Source organism: Dermacentor variabilis, unplaced genomic scaffold (assembly GCF_050947875.1).
Source record: "Dermacentor variabilis isolate Ectoservices unplaced genomic scaffold, ASM5094787v1 scaffold_16, whole genome shotgun sequence".
Classification (NCBI taxonomy): domain Eukaryota; kingdom Metazoa; phylum Arthropoda; class Arachnida; order Ixodida; family Ixodidae; genus Dermacentor; species Dermacentor variabilis.
Genome location: NW_027460324.1, coordinates 11176618 through 11194523, shown reverse-complemented (window position 1 = coordinate 11194523; position 17906 = coordinate 11176618). Strand labels below are relative to the sequence as shown.

Genomic DNA, 17906 nt, shown 5'->3' with positions numbered 1-17906 from the left:
TGTATCCCAAGGTTTCTGGCGACGGCTTTTGAACGAAAGATTAAAATAGCATTATTATAACTTTTCAAAACCAGTAGCCGGACACCATGGGATACATTGTAGAGATTGCGGAAGTCGGCCATTCTTTAAGAAATGAAAGATTGTGAGCAAATATGGCAGCCAAATTACGCAAGAGATAATCAAAGCCGCTGAGATTGCGCGTTTGGTAAGTATGTGCATGAGCATGCCATCAGCCTGCCTTAGTGCAAAGGAAATAGATTTCCTCACGCGCTAATCTGAAATTTTGTATCCTGGTTCCTTTATTGGGATGTTGACTTCAGATAAAATTATCACATGACAAAGCCGGCTTGGCAATGGTAGATGGCTACGTTTGCAAAAATTGTGTTGTTTATTTTTTTTCTCTACCCCCCCCTAGTATCTTGCCTCATTTATTCCATTGATAAGGGAATAAAACGATAGGTGCAAGTAGCGCTCTGTAGTGTATTTCTCTTCTGTGTGTGCCGTCAACATGTTGCGCAATCGAACCTCTAATACACTATCTCGGGCAACTTATTGGGAGGGTGCCAGATATTCTCTGAAGGAGGGTGGTGCAATGCCAAAGTATGTGGACCCTTGACTGCCATACATGCAAGTACGGCAGTTGGACAGCAGTGTTGCAACTTTATACATTCGCCCCACCCTCTGGTGAGTCATTTTTTTATTTTTGTGGAAATCAACGAATGCAAAGTCCGCTGCCACCTTGCCACACCCACATTCCACAGCCTGCCGCACAGTGCTCATGCGCTTCTTGTGATGAGCCTCGTGGGGCTGCAATGATACACCTCCAAAAGGCTTAAGGAGCAGAGGCCGGAGGGGATAGGCTGGGTCGCCATAGATAACGTATTCGTGGCCTTGGGCGACTTTCTCCAGGTTGCGGTAGATGGCCGCCTTCTTCAGAATTCCTGAAACAAGGTTACAGCTTTTTGAGAGTAGAAGAAAAAGACTGATGCAAATGCACTTGTTTTGCACAAACAGAAGCAGTGTGTGAGCTAAAGAACGACCTTATTAGGGTATACATTTTCACCGTTAAGCATGTATGGTTCTGGTAGCTTTGAAATGGGTGAGCAGAAGGCCTGTTTGAAAACAATGTGTTTGTGAAAAAGGTAACCTTGCAACCTTGTGAACTTCATGTGTCGTCCATGACTGAAAAATTTAGCTGAAATGTTCAGAGGAGTGTACGCTATCCGCTGAATGGATTTTTTTCACAATGCCCGAGGGGTGGTTCACGACCCCTTTAATTCTCGGTCAGACATACCTAAGTAAGCAAGAAAATCGAACAACACAAACATGTACAGTTTGATATTTGGTGTTAGTGGTCCTGTAAGTGTAAAGTGGTTCTGAATATACGGAACACGCCAGGGCAGGACATGTATAGGCAGCTTGGTAGCAATTATAACATTGAATATTACCATCCTAGATTAGGTATTTGAGTTATTGAAGCTAATCGTCATGGCGCATTCGAGAAGCAATTAGAGGCAACTTCACGCACCAGCATCGTGGCGCCGACCATGAAATGGTCCATCCATTTGGCATATCAAGCCATTGGGGCACATCACGGCTTGATATTTTTGAACGTGATGCTGTCTGTGGCCAGAGAAATTATCTTGCTGTCCAACTGATGGCCTGCAAATTCGTTGCGCTGTGCCATCAACGACACCCCAGCAGTTCTTCAATGGACCACCTTTCCTGTGAATGGCCTGATAAAAAAGAAAAAGAAACAGCGGTAAACAGCTATCTATAGCAAGAAACTCTAACGTATAGAGAAAAAGTTCATAATAGGATTAGACCACGGTGTAAGGTATACTCTTTAGGTGTGGACATCGTGCCTTGAAGGAAGAGCTAATTATGTCCCTATTTCGAAATCGTACCACAAGATGTATCTCTGACCATACGTGTGTCACGTCAGAGGTGGCAATTCTTGTATAGTAGAAATGTCCGCTGTTGCAGCGTCGTTTCATGCATGCACTTGTGTGCAACAAACAAGTTTACCTGACTGTTCTTTTGCCAAATCTTCGTCATCTGCACATGGCTACGTGCGAAGTACAGAAAGAACTATTTTAGAAGGTAATGAAACGACACACTTCTTCATAACTATTACACACAGCGTGTACTAAAGAACACGGACGAAGAATAGACAAACACGAGCGCTGACTCACGACTAAATGTTTGTTGCATTTAAATACGTAAATATCTTCTTGGCTCACTATTTTGTTTTCCACAAGTAATGAATACCAGCCTGCCACTGACCAGGCACAAATATCCACGTCGGTCCTGTGCGTGATAAGAGAGCGGACTTTGTACCAGTTACCATGGCAACAAGACCATTTCCTCTCATTCTTCTTTTTGCTCGTGCAATGTACCGCTTTTTCACCGGATGATGCTTTGACCGATATGCACAAGCGCAAAATGAAGGTACATTACCTGGGAGGGAGAGTAAAACATCTTTATTAATAATATTTGAATGGCGAGAGCAGTGTGGGAGGAACCCTCAGTCCAGGGTCCGTAAGATGAATTCAATTCAATTCAATTCAATTCAGTCTTTATTTTTCTCTTGGACAGAGAAGGAGACAGGACTAAAAGCTCGTTAGCTTGACAGAGGTCCTGCCCCCTTTATCAACCTGGCAGTACAGTACACAGGCAGAGATTTTCAATTTTCCGAATAAACACTGAAACAAAATAACAAAACACTTGTAAAAAGCAGCGCTATGCATTGCAGCACAAACATAGGTATTAAAAAAACAAATAACTGGTCATGGGGAAACGAAAAAAAAATAATAACAGGTATAGGTTTAAACCTATACGATGTTTCAAGGTTGTTCAAACAAGCGATATTTCGAGCCCGTTGTATCACTGCTCGGAGGACCTCGGGAGGTCCGTCGCGGAGGGCATCGTCGCACAGCTCTTCGTTGCGTAGGGGGTAAAGGAGAGTTGGCAAGGGAGGAAAGAGGTTTGCAGTGCACTGAATCGTGACGTGGAAGATTGTGGGCGAGCTGCCACAGCCAGGGCAACGATCTGTATAACAGTGTGGGTAGAATTTATTGAGAGAGACAAGATTAGGAAAAGTTGCGGTTTGTAACTGGCGTAATGCCACTCCTTCCTCCCGCGAGAACGACGGCGGTGGTGCGGCGTGGGTGCCACGAATGCGTGTATAATGACGGAGTATGTCTTTATAACGGAGCAAGGGATCCCCCCACTCTGAACTAGTCGCCTCACCACGCCGAGTCGCCCGGAGGGAAATTTCTCGGGCCACCGCATGTGCGCGTTCGTTACCCGGCAGCGAGGTATGACCAGGGGTCCAGAGTAAGTAGATGTGGGGAGGTGTGGTTGGTGTATTTTGCGGGATCTGTTTGAGAATTTGGTGGGCCGCTCTCGGGATGCCTTGTCCTGATAGGAACGCCCGGCATGCCTGTTGCGAGTCCGTCAATATATACACTTCCTCAGGAACACGGATGGCGTATCGAATTACAAGAGCAATACCGAGAATTTCTCCGTAAGCGGCATTTGTTCCGCGCATTGCAGCAGAATCTCTCAGGGATTCGGTGCCATCCAAAACTACCGAGGTATAGCCCTCTTGAGTGCGTGATGTGTCCGTGTATAAAGTGTGTGTTTCCGGGATGTTTGCAAGCATGCGGCCAATGTATCGTATACGGGCTTTGCGCCGCCCTTTGTCATGCTCGGGGTGCATATTACGTGGCAATGCATGAATACTTAGTGCTTGGCGTATCGCTGACGACAAGATCGTTGGACGGCTTTCAGACTCAAGGGGTGGGACAGAGTATCCTAGCCGTGGAGAAGATGGCGGCCAGTAGGAGTGAGTAGGAGGCGCTGGCGATGGCTGACCTAATGTGCCTCTAGCAGCACGCCTAGTGTGTTATGTGCCCCTAAGTTAAGGAGACGGTGTGTGGAAATATAGTTCGGGAGGCGATGGGCCAGCTTCGTCGCTTTGCGAATCATTGCGTGTATGCGAAGTTGTTACGCTTGGGTCAACCGCTGAAATGGGAGATGGTATGTAAGGCGGCTGATCACGCATGCCTCCACCAAGCGCAGCAGGTCCTCTTCTCGAAGGCCCCAGCGCCTGTTGGAGACCCTCCGGATCATGGCCAGAATTTGCTCAATCTGTCTGGATAGAAGGGAAGCAGTGTACTTTGACCTGCCATCCGCTTGGACGTGTAGGCCGAGGATACGAGCACGATTAACCTGTGGTATGAGTGTGCCATCCACGTGCACAGTGATAGGGGCAGTAGAGGAACGGCTCCGGGGGCGAATGATTATGAGCTCCGTCTTTTCCGGAGCACATCTTAAGCCGCATTTTCTCGCGTACTCGGAAACTGTATCGACTGCTTGCTGCAGTCGGTCCTGGATAGCTCCGTGGGAACCCCCTGTCGACCAGATAGTAATGGCGTCCGCATAAATAGCGTGGGCGACATCAGGGATCTGGCCGAGTAGTCGAGGGAGCCCTGCGAGCGCGATATTGAATAGAGTAGGGGAAAGAACTGAGCCCTGGGGTGTCCCACGTCCTACAAGGCGAATCGTACCGGATCGATGCGGTCCCATTCCTACGGTGGCTGTGCGATCTCGAAGAAATGCGCGGATATAGTTGTACATATGAATTCCACAGTGTGAATGTGCAACATTGCGAAGGATGAGGTCATGTTCAACATTATCGAATGCCCCTTTTAGGTCTAAGGCGATGAGTGCTCTCGTTTGGGCGGACGACGGAGGTCCTATGAGTTCCTCCCGCAATTGTAAAAGCACATCTTTGGCAGACAGATGAGCCCGATATCCGAATTGAGAGTTAGAAAAGAATGATTTTTCGTCGAGGAAGGGCTGCAGACGCCGCAAGAGTACATGCTCTATGAGCTTACCAATGCAGGACGTTAGGGAGATGGGTCGTAAGTTTTCAACCTTAACAGGCTTGCCCGGTTTGGGGATCAGTGTGATGTCGGCCTGTCGCCATGCTTGGGGAAGCATGCCATTGTGCCAGCAATCATTGAAGATATGGGTGAGGTGGTTAATATCTGTGTCACTGAGGTTACGAAGGGTGGTGAATCGGATGTGGTCGGCTCCCGGTGCCGTGTTGCGGCGTAGGTCTTGTAGGACCACCCGCACCTCGTCAGATGTGATGTCTGCATCGAGCAATTCGTTCGCCTCGCCTACATAAGGATAGTCAGGGTACTGCGGCGGCGGGCCTGTGGGTATGAAATGCTTCTCTAGCTCTCTGAGGAGTGTCGAGACATCGTCCCTGTACTCGTGCATTAGGATGTGCAGCTGTTGAAATGTTTTTCCCTTTGTTGTGGTGGGATCTGTGAGTGAGCGAAGAATCGACCACGTTTTCGCTGTGCTCAATGTGCCTGAGAGGCGATCGCAATATCCTCGCCAGTAATTCCTCGTAAGGATCTCTGCATACTCCTGAGATTCCTGTGTAACTTGATCTACACGTTTCCTAAGTTTGCGGTTGAGGCGTTGTCGTTTCCATCGTCGTGTCAACCCTCTGCGGGCGTTCCAAAGATAAAGTAAATGCGGGTCTATGTCTGGTGTCTCGGTTGTGGTGCGCAGTGTGCTCGTGGTGGCCACTAGATCTTGTGCGAGAGTCAATCCAGCGTTCGTACCCTTGGCGCTCAGGTGGGTCCTGGCGACGTTCCCTGAATTTCGCCCAATCCGTTATACGCACATATCGCTCGGGCCTGCGCGCACCCCGTAATGACAAGGTGGTCGCCACAATGTAGTGGTCACTACCAAGGTGCTCCCCTAAAGGCCCGTGCGCAACGACTGGGCCAGTATTGCGCACGAAGGTAAGGTCAGGGCAGGTGTCACGATATAGGCTGTTGCCCATCCGAGTGGGGTGCTCTGGGTCAGTAAGAAGTGTGTATCTCATGTTACAGATGGCATTCCATAAGCGGGTCCCCTTAGCCTGCGATTTAACGTAACCCCCTGCAATATACGGAGCGTTCAAGTCGCCGGCCACCACACAAACTCGTCCAAACCTTCCAAATTCTGTTAGTAGGTGCTGAAAACAGTGCGTTCGCGAACGGGGGGAACTGTATCCATTGAGTATAAACAGACTCTCACTGCGTTTACCTTGCGTAATTATTTCCAATATTTGGTGAGGAATGTCAATGTTAGTGGTATGCATGCGACATGTAACAAGTTTCGAAACTAAGGCTCCCACAAGAGGAGAGACACCCGAGAGCATGCTGTAGCCGGATAAAGAAGGTGTGCAATTGACTTCCTGTAAGAGGATGACATCGGGACGGTTCGTGGATGTGGCGATATACTGCTGTAGGGAACCTCGTTTTCGGCGGAATCCCGTACAATTCCACTGCCACACTACTAGTTGCTCCGCGTTACGCGGCGACATCATCATCGCGAGAGGAAGCAGGCGGTCGTGCATAGGGATGCGGGCTTCGGGTGCCCACATTTGAAGGTTGCGGCCGAGAGCCTTGGTCGGAAAGCGCGCTTTCGTTGTTACCGCTAAGCTCAGGAACTTGCATGCGTGCGAAAGTGCACTCTATACATGATTTCACTTGCTCCGTAATCCCTATTTGAAGGGCCTCCATTTGGCGTTCTATCCTGTCCAGAGCCGCCTGCATACTGTGCTCATTTCTGCCACCAGCGCGTCCATTTTTTTTTGTAGGCGTTCACAGCGCACCTCCATGCCACGATGTAGGCGGGCTATTTCTATTAGGGGATCCGGATTTGGTAACGAATGGGTAATAGGGGAAGGGTTAGGGAGAGATTTACGGGGCGGAGCGAGCTGTGGGGGATTCTTCGCACGACCTACCTCCCGAGGTGCCTCCATTGCTGTTTTCTTCTCCGGGGTCCGCTGCACCCCTGAAGAGACCAGGGTCACCTTGGCTGGGGCGTTGGTCCGCAGGGCCTTCTTGTAGGGTTGTTGGGAAGATGGGGAAGGAGGGCGCTTCTCTGGGAGGCGCACCGATGCCTCGCGGGATCGGGACCGAGACTTGGAGCGGGTCCGGAACTTGCGAGGGTATCTCGAACGGCTCTCCGACCGGACTTTTCTGGTCTCCTTCGTTGGGGCGCGCGACGTTCGCGTCTCCGCCGTATCTGTGGCAGTGGTCGGATCGCTCGAGGGTTGGAGTTCACGCTGCTCTTTCTCGAGAGCTTTCCGCACCCAAGCTTTGTTCAGTGTCCGCCTAGCACGCCGCGGGGAGTTTGGATCCGCTGTAGGGTGGGTGCCGTCACAGGATATGCAGTGTGGGGTGCACGGATGTGACGGGGTGGGGTTGTCAGTCCCGCACGTCGCGCAAATGACCACGTGCGGCGTAGGACAGTAATCAGCCCAATGGCCGAGCTTGTGACATATCTTGCAAACCAGTTCGCAGGGTCGATGGGGGTAGCAGCGGAGTTCGGCACCATAGAAACGCACGTAGCGAGGCACTTTAAGCCCTTCAAATGTCAGCAACGCAACGTTGGTTTGACCCATCATTCGCGCTTGAAGTATTTGAGTTCCAGGAGCCACAAGCTCATCCACTAGCTTGGATGACGATGTACCGGGCAAAAGGCCAGGAACAATTCCCTTGCATGAGTTGTCTGGGGCCGCAAAATATGTCGTGATGGGATAGACCCGCTGACCAAGCTTCAGCTCCCTCACCTTGTACAATGCGTCGGCTACGTGTGACTGGGGTGTGTTGATGATTGCCAAGTTCTGCTGAGATCGCAGTCGGAGTATGATGTCCTGACGATCCTCGGTGGTCAAGCCGGCTGCACTCCATAGAGCACTGGCGAGTTCTGGCCGCGTCCACTTATCGAGACAAAGTCCTCCGTGAGGCCGCAGAATTATCTTTTCATCGTGCAAAGGAAGTTCAGGCAGATTCTGATTCCGAATGCGCTTGCGTACGGGAGGCTGAGAGGCGTCCGAAATGCCCAAGATGTTCTCGGAGGGTTGCGTCTAAGCGCGCGTTTGACGGATGCGTCGCTTATGTATGACTGTTTTCCAACAGCCACCTGTGTCGTCGTCAGTTTTGTCGTCGTAAATGTTCGGGGCAGCATCTTCCTCCATCCTTTCCCTGGTCGGAGTGTCCACCTCTCGCTGTTGGGAGGGAAAATCGGCGACGATGGCATCGGCGCCCACTCCCGCGGTATCCACCTCAGGCGTGTTCGTTGTTGTCGAGGAACGCGCGCCGGCGTTCTCCGTCGCCGATTGCGTCTTTGCGTCTTCTGCTCGTTGGAAAATGACGTTGCGGTAGATAAATTCTCCATCGAAACAGAGCGGTGAATTAGTCGAAGGCCCTTTGCACGCCCGTTTAGAACATGGGCTTCGGAAGAGCTGGTCGCTTGGCGCTCTTGATTCATGGTGTAGAAAACACGCCAAGGTGGCTATGGCCCCGGCAGGGTAGGCGCGTTGGAACTGCTTCAGAGCTGTAGAGGCGCGGGGAGCAGCTACAAAGTCCCGGGAAGAAAAGGCGGTCGGTGGGAAACGGCGAGAAAACCGCTTCCCATACGACTGCCGGCGAAAGCGGCCCGGGCAAGGGCGGTGAAGGGCTGTCGGTGAAGGTCGCGTAGTCTCGGTGGTTGCGGAGCGCGCCGACGACACGTCCGTTCACTTCGGCTGACCGATTGGATCTCTACCTGGGAGCGCTCGCGACTACATTCCTTGTCATGTGCGCACACCTAAAGAGTGTATATATGCCTTACAGCATGGATTAGACTTCATTGCTCAGCCAGCACTGCTGCTCAAGATACAACAAGCATACGTTACTGCCTGCACTTCTGACATGACTTCAAAACTCTAGCGCCACTACAACAGAATAAAGCAAGGTTCTCCCTCGCTCTCTTAAACACAAACCCATACAAGCACACACATAGGTGAAAAAGCATGCATATCCCACATGATATGGCAATCGGTTGAAGCAAAGCTTCCTTTAATTCTGGCAATGCCTCACAATTAATTAGTGCCGAGTTTTTATGTTCACAGTTTTGTGAAGTACAACAGTGTTGAAATGATAATAAACATTATCTTGGGTGCAAAATGTGTTTGTCTACGCAGTAGAAAGAATACACAGTGTTATGTTTTATTGCAGTTTGTACAACACAATTTGTATCCAGTGGGAAGTTGTGTACTGTCACCACCTCACACAGGGCACTGCATCGTGGCACAACTGTTTATGCGCTGGACTGCACCTTGCACATTAGTGTTACCTTGATGTCACGGCCTGGGTGTGAGCAAGGGCTGTGTAATGGAATAGTATGGAACATACTGTGTGAGGCTTGGCATTTAAGTACCCCTTGTGAAAACAATGATCGTTACCACCACTAGCTCTGAATGCAGGTAAAGGTGTGTTCAAGTGTCAGCGCACAATGTTTACACCAATGGCCTCGTCCATAAAATTCGGCAGCCAGGACATTTCGGCTTTCCTTAAATACAAGTTCCTTGTTGTCCATTAAGTTAGCACTGGCCAGTGCGCATCTTAAAATTAATACTCTCACAGCTCTAATTTCCGATGAAATAAGAGCTGTGTCGAATTCTGAAATTCCATAAAGCACCTCCAGATGACACCCACATTCACTGCTTTGAAGCATTCATACATTTGTAGGGTTGCCTTGCAAACTGCCACGAGCAAAGAGCAAGGAGGGTGTTCACTCATTTCAGTACTACATAGTTGAAAGTGAGGACCACACTGATCACGTGGTGTGCCTGTTCGCGCCATAGCATGACACGTGTTAGCAACGGCGACAGGACAAGCGTAAGACACACACTCTTCACCTGCAGCGGTCTCATACGGCTGGTTAAATGCTGTATGGAGACAAAAGCTGTAGTGCAATGTTCTTTGGGATTACTACAGCGAAATTTAAAAGAAGGCTTTCCTTTACATCCATAAGCTATCAGGTTCCTTTGCTGAGAAAGAATATGGAATACATTATGAAGCTATAATCGTTCTAGTTCGATATGGCATGTGGACAAGCCGCATTGGGCATTGGCACGACGACGTCCACTCGCGGTGTATGCAGGCATACTTCTGCTCGTGGATAGCGCATTCGTGAAACCCTAAAGCCTTCAGCCATATGTCCCCGAGTTGCTTGATTCGAGAAGCTACCACGTAGCATTTTCCAATGTTGCTGATTAGGTCGTATCGTTACCCGTTTTCAGAACAGTGAAAAAAAATGCGTCGCTGGCCTAACTGACCATGCATATTTTTTTTCCCTTTAACTGAACAGACCCCAATCAGTGTATGCATCCTGGCGTCGCCTTTGCCCCTCTAGCCTGCTGCTCATGTGTATTCTGCACGCTCTCGGCTATCCCCGCGGGAACGTCGAAGGAATAGCAAAGGTGGCTTCACTTAAATGAAAAAAAAGTACGCACAAAGGAAAGTGGGGGTGGGGAACAGGAAGGATGTGTTTTAAACTTCTGCTGAAAGCGTGCTCTTACCTTGGAAAACAGCTCCAGGTTTTGTAGTTTGAGCCACCTGTGCTCCGTGAGATCCGCTAGGAGGTGTCCAAAGTAGTATTCAATGTGAGATAAAACTTTAGACACTCGATATCACCGAACTGTGGCGGCTGAAGAACACCTCAAGATCACACAGGCGGTTCGGATAGGCGAGCCGCCACAGCGTCATGCACAGCGCCTCGCGGCCTGGAACACGAACCCGTTGAGCACTCTCTACCTCTTCTGGAATTAGTAGGCCGGTCAGAAGATCGTCCAGGTTCGATTTCTCGAACCTGAACGACCGGTAGAACACCGTGCTGTCCATGGCTTCCAAAATTCAGCAGGCCATGCTTCCGAAGATCCCGCCGCGGTTCCACTGGGAGCAAGTGCACATCTTCTAATTCGTCCCAGTGCAGTGATCGCAGCAGCAGTTCGTCGTGAAGCACGCTATACGGCATTGCTGAGGAACGCAGACACAATTTTGCGCACAATTCAAAGACAAATTACCGAGAGTGCTTGCTTATAGCCTGGGTAGGTCACAAAGGAGCACTCAGCGTTCAGACGTGGTTCAGGCTTGTTTTGGCAAGGATTCATGTTGGCTATTTTGGCGCGTAGCAAACGCAAGACAAATGTTTGTTTATTGCTTCGTTCAAGTAATAAAGCAAGCAAATTACTTATTTGATAAAAAAAAACACTTAGCGTGGCTTATTGAGTGTCAGTTTTTGGCAGTAAATCTGGGCTTGGAACGTTGCTACTCGGGCGTTGGGGCGTGCGGGCGTACGGAAAGCATGCTAAATCTCGGTTGCTCGCTTTTCTCCGGCAACCCGGTAAAACGGTAACCGGGAATCCGGTAATACGCCCACGGGGCGGCTTTACGGACAAGCTAATGCTCTCTATTAGTTACACAGGATACAAGAACCGTATCATCGGCATATAGATATATATAATTACCTACTACATTGGACAAATCATTCACATAAATGTTAAAAAGCAGAGGGCTTAATATTGAACCCTGAGGGACTCCAGAATAAATACGGCTAAAAACCCTTAAATTATTTCCCACCTTTACACACAGTCGTCTATCATGAAAAAAGTTAGTTAATAAATTAAAGAATGATCCACGAAGGCCTGGGAGAGACAGATTCTGTAACAAAATATCATGAGAAACACCGTCAAATGCCTTAGAGGCACCCATAAAGAGGGCACATGCTACCCGGTTACGGTCTACTGTAAAGTTTAAAAGATCAGAGAAAGCTTCTAACAGTGTTTGTGTACCCTTCCACTGTACAAATCCATACTGATGTGATGATAATACACTATGCTTAACTAGAAACTGTGCTACCGTAAGAGCAACGTGTTTTTCTAATACTTGAGCTATACAGGCAATTATCGAAATAGGTCTGTAATTTTCAATACTATTGCGTGCACCTTCCTTATGAAGCGGAATTACATTTGCGGCTTTCATTTCAACTGGGATCACACCACCATCCAAAATAGAGTTTAAAAGAGATAGCAATACATGTTTAATTGCCTCAAAATTTCTCTGGACTTCACTGACACAGATTTTGTCAAAGCCAGGTGATTTATCCGTCTTATGGTTAAAGACAGTGGAGCTCAATTCATCAAGCCATAGTAAAGGAAGATGTGCAGAATCTAGCAACCTATCTGTTAAAGTACACACCGATGGTCGCCGTGTACTCGATCCCGAGACACTTGAAAAAAATGATTAAATAAGTTTGCCACGGTTTCTTCTTCTGCTGAAAAATAAGGTGAAAGGCCTTGTTTAGGCGTTGAAATGTTGCCGCCTCTAAGATTATTGATTATGGACCATGTTTTCTTTCCGCCAGATCGAGCTTCTTGAAATTTCTTTCTGGAATAAGCGCGCTTCGCAAGTCTGATCATTGCATTCACCTTGTTTCTGGCACATTTATATCTTAATCGCGTTTCATTGCATTGTGACGACCGCTTGGCCTTAGTCCACAAAAAGTCTTTTTCCTTTTAGCAGATAGGATTTCGCTGGTCATCCATTTCTGGCTCAGGTTACGTTGCCTGATTTTGAGAACGCGTGTCGTCACCTTCCTAAAAGAATCGAACAGAGCTACCAATTCCCGGTACATGTTTTCCGGCGACACAGTACATAAAAATTATCCCAATCATTTTTCTGAACTAGTTTATGGAAAAGCCTTGGCTCAATTATAGACATTTGTTTGACAGAGTTAATAGCCTCTGATGACAATGGATTCACAGTCTGTTTGAGTCAACAGCACACGAAGTAGTGGTCAGAAAGCTTCACCTGTGCAATGGTAGATTTTACTTCCAGTTTATGGTCTCGAACATTTACATAATCAGTGCAGGATGAAACAAGGCGTTGAGATAGGAATTCCTCACGAGTTGTTGCTTGGATTGCCGTTTCAATTCCCCATTTCGCTAGTGTATCTAGGTAATCAGCAACTATTCCTACTATTGGACGTAACGTATCTATATTAATGTCGCCTGTGACGCAAATACATTCATCGGTTTCTAGACGAGATAACGCAGAGTCGAGCTCAGCCAAAAAGCACGCGTGTTACCACATGGGGGCGATATACAGAAAGCAAGGCCAATGAAAATCGAGGATTAGATAAGCGGAGAGTAACAGTTTCCGCATGGTCGAAAGGCAACTTTAGTTCGGAGATTGACCAAGTCTTTTTTTACGAATGCAGCCACACCTCCACCACTCCCGACGGGACGAAAAAAGGAGAATGACTGATAGCCCGGTAGCGCGAAACTAGAAAATAGACCTGGCGAGATATTTATGACGGTGAGTATGATTACATCAAAAAGCAGTGGAATAAAAGATAGAATGGGCTACTAAATGGTCCCAGTGCTTACGAATGCTTCTGACGTTTAAATGAGTAACATGAAAAGCGTCGTTACCCAGATAACAAAAAAAAAAACGAGAAACTTGTAAAACGTCATTGCAAACGTTGAAAGTACTACCCTTAACTATATAAGCCTTTCAATGTCCGATTTTCGATTAATTTGAACGAGTGGAGCACCGTCTGCTTTCCTTGCAAACACTTTGCCATTTCTTGTCCAGACGTACCTGAAGGACATTTCCTTTGCTTTCCTACGAGCTAGCCAGAACTGTTCACGATGAACCCGTGTGAGGTTGTCATTGAAAAATAACCGTGGAAAACCATCCTGAACTAATTCTGGCAGGTTTTTACGTGATCTAAACCATCGTTCCTTCTCTTCAACGGAGCACATCTGTACAAGGATAGCTGGTGCAGTAATGTCCCTACTGGGTAGGCGATGGATAGGAGAGACTTGAGTTGCTGCAAAGTTAGGTATCTGAAGTTTTTGCTCAAGGTCACTGAAGAAGGATTGCAAGTTCTCCTTTGACTTGCTGGGAAACCCGTGGATCTCGAAATTCTTTCTCCTACTATGCTGCTCAATTTCATTCATTTGCTCAATTATTTTGTCAATCAGGTCTGACTGGAACTCGACGGTAGAAGACAGCGAGTCAACCTTGAAACGTAATTCCGCCACCCCAGCCTGATTTTTGTTGACTGTCTCCAATACCGAGTCATATTTTCTGTAAAGAACTTCTATTGGAGTGTGCACTTCCTGTATCGCGTTCTCAATCTTTCCAACCGAGTCCTTAAATGTAAGAAGTTCGTCTACTTTCGTGGCGAGTATTTCTACGTCAGATGCAAGGCGGTCTAGTTTTTAATTTACAGCAATACATTGCTGCGCAAACGATTCTTCTTTTGCTGTCTGTGTCAAGTCTCCTTGTGTGCTTTTCTCCGGTTGACATGTTTGGCACAACCAGGTTTCACGTTTAACTGTACTAATTTTTGTGTGGTTGTTTTCAAGTACTGTAGAGCATCATTTTCCAAGGTGGAAACCTTCTTGGCAAGCCGACCATGTTAAAAATTTCGCATCCAAAGGCAACAGCTTAGATCAAGCAGCACAATCAGAAGGCATTTCTGTGCAGTCAGCGGCAAAAAATTACAATGATAAAATAAGAGCAAAAGGCTCACCTGCCGAAAGGCTTGAAATGATTAGCTCCGGGAACGTATTTGCCGCTGACTGCCGAGAAGCCGAGCGATGCTGTTCCTTAGGTAGGCATTCCCAATCGTCTGGGGTGCAGGCTAGGTAATGTGTTGACGAGAGGGTCACTGCTTGCGGATGAAAATTGCAGACGGAAACTCGCTGTCTGTACAGACCCAGGCTCATCGATGCTAGCGGCTGCACTGCCTATGTCTCAGTGAAGCGTCCGATGACAGCATGCAGCATCTGCCGATCAGCTCCGGGAACATATTTGCCGCTGATGCTATGCATAGTAAACGAGATCTCGTAGAAAATGTGCGAGATCTGTATGATGTGCTACGAAAACTTTTACAAAGTGCGCCAGATTTATGCGATGTGCTATAAGAATGCGTAGAGCGTGTATGATATGTGACGATGTGCTGCGTATACTTAACGAGATAACGTAAGAAGTGTGTCAGGTGGCGTGTGATACGTACGTTCTGTAGTCGTATGAAGAAGATGATCTTTGTGGTTGACTATGAACTGCATGCAAAGTATGTGCACTTAAGTAATGGTGCTATAAAAGCGCATTGATGACACTGAAATTTATGATGAGTTGTTTGTAGCACATGCAAGAGCATAATAAATGTGCTGTATGATGACACTGAACCATTGTAACACATATACGACCTTAAAAACAGACCAAATAAGAGGTTCAGAGTTCAGCTTCTGGAATTTCATGCAATGAACACATGCATACCCATCAAAGCTGGTGTTGGTACTATTGATGCAATGATTTTCACTTGGGAACGTATTCTCGGATTACCACTTACAGCGATACTACTGCTTTTGCATGACGCATTCCTCGACCAGCCAATAAGCACTGGATGTCACAATTATATTGTCAAAAGCTATCGTCAAAGAATGCATGCTTTATTCAGACTAGATCATCCTTCTAAGATTTTATTGCAATATAGTAGTTCCATATAGGAGTTATAAAGTTTCATAATAAAATGATATACGTTTGTTTGCGCGCAAAATGAAAGATCTGTCAATCTGGTTATGGCACACTGGAAACATATCCGACAAGGACGAGTTGGCAAATGAGTTTATTGCATTAACTTTCATCGGGGGCAGAAGATGCATGCACTTTGTCACATCCTAATTATATTGCTTGCATCAGAGATGTCACTCAGAGATAGTATGGACGAACTTGAAGCTGCACATTTTCCAAACAGCTAAGTGCGTCAACCACAAAACCGCCAAATACAAATCTGCTAGTCTCTTTTTATTAGCCATGCTAAGAGCATGTTCGTGCCTGTTTATGTCAAACCGTAGCAAGCAAGCATGAAATTGGCCACGCATGCCCACATGTAAAAAATAAAAAGCAGATACACGAAACAGTGTAAGTAGGTCGATGAATAGATAGCCAAAAAATCGGTAAAGATGCATCGCAGTTTGTCACAAATAAATTAAAAATATTGAAATAATGTCATACGATCAATGCACAATTACTGCTATGGAAAATTGTTTGCACTAAGTCCTTCAGAACTTGCTGAGAGAGCTTGACCTAGTAAATAAAAATCCTAAGATGTGCCCAGCAGTGGCAAAAAACGAGATTAGCGTTGTGAATTGGTGACCATTATCTGCCTACATACTACGCAAAACTGAATTTGAAATTAAAGGAGAGATGACAAAGTAGTTCATGTGCCAATGATCGTTAAGCTCAAGGTAATGCCTTGCCATGCGTTGAAAGCTGACCTCGAAACAACCAAAATGTCAGTGTCCCTATATTGGAGCATCGTCTTTAAACGACGAACATGTAGCACATCCAGCCGTTCGCACACGCAGCTACCGAATGAAAAACACGTTTGCAAAGTGCTGGATAACGCATGTCAGACGTGCGTGCACACGCAGACAGAACGGGAGCAGTTTGCGAAAGCAATCGCGAAAGACTGTACGGACGTTATTAGCCTTTCCACGCATATCAGACGCTCGCTCACACACACACACGCACAGAACGCGAGCAGTTTCCGAAAGCACTCACGTAAGGCGGTATGGACTTCCTCACAAGAAAGCAAATCCAGCCGGCGAGGCAGCATTGCCCGATGCATAAACGGCAACACTCGTGAACAGTACACATCCGCTGGACGGCGCACAACAAGCCAAAACAAAGTGTATCGATGACACCACTCGACACCAAATCCGTTGTCTATCACGCCGCTGAGAAACACGAACAGATTGCAGCATTCACAAACGAAACAACAGTCTGCTGCGAATTTCAAACAGATTTTACGGCCCTGATCAGTTCATACGGCTGCTCCGCACATTGCTGTCCTCGCTGTTGAAAGCAATGTGAGCAACGTTCTTGAAACACGCCGCGTAACATGCACAACAACTTTGAAATAATACGCCGCTACTACCCATGCGATCACGGTTACCGAAACCAGACACGCCGAACTAAACAACATAGCCTATTTCTATCATGGGTAAATGACGTCCTTTCCCCTCTTTGGTTGTCAGTCCCTAGCATTGCATTGCGGATCGAGGATCGGTTCCCTCGGGGAAGGGGGAAGGACTGCGGCGGAGGCGATGGAGAAGACGGAGGAGGCGACGACGACGAAGAAGCGATAAAGGACGACAGGGACAGACTGGTCACGTACCACGACATACTGAGACACTACACGAAACAAAGAGAAGCGTACCCACAACCCCACAAACAACTCGACAGGTCTCAAGAAACAGATTGGAGAATGTTGCAAACCAGAACGTTCGGAAACCCAGTACACTTAAACAGAATAAATTCAACATAATACCCTGACGCCAGCTGCAAGCTATGCAAGCACGAAAACGCAGACATGGCACACATCTTATGGAAGTGCACACAGATCAGACCAGTATATGTAAGGACAAGATAGAACCGGACATTTTCGAGGAGGGATGGCTAAGCGCTCTGACTAGCTGGAAACTACACGACCAATTATGGGCTACCCAGCGGGCCTGGGCAGCGATGGCAAGGCTGTGCCTCACCACAAATAATGCCCCGGTAGCCTGAGCCCGGTCTGGCAACCTGGCAGGTCCTTTTGCCATTAAAGTTTTTTTCCGTCCATCCTAAGTTGCGAAACTCTTCCTTTCGAGCGGCGCGCAACTTGTTCCTAGGACTGTGAAGGCGCTGCGGTCGAGCGCTGCGCCAAGTGAGCGACGCTGCTCTGCTGACATGTGCACTCTTGTTGCGGGTGTTTGCGCTTCTTCTTGGACTGTAGCCTATTTTATTTTCTCACTATGTGAGCCTTGTCACTGTCCTCTTGCACGTGGCCGGCGGTCGAGGCCTTTTGCGTCCGCTCCAAATTCTGCGCTCCCTGAGACGAGAGTACCTGCGACGTGTGAGTCACCGAGTGTTGATTTTGCGCGCGGACATTGGTTTGTAGCCCCCCCCCTTTTTTTTGTTTCCTGAGATAAACCTACCATA

General features: G+C 47.6%; 1 pseudogene; it reads right to left on the bottom strand.

Moving 5' to 3' along the window:
• Positions 1-549: 549 nt before the first annotated feature.
• LOC142568114 (uncharacterized) lies at positions 550-10881 on the bottom strand (annotated as a pseudogene).
• Positions 10882-17906: the final 7025 nt, after the last annotated feature.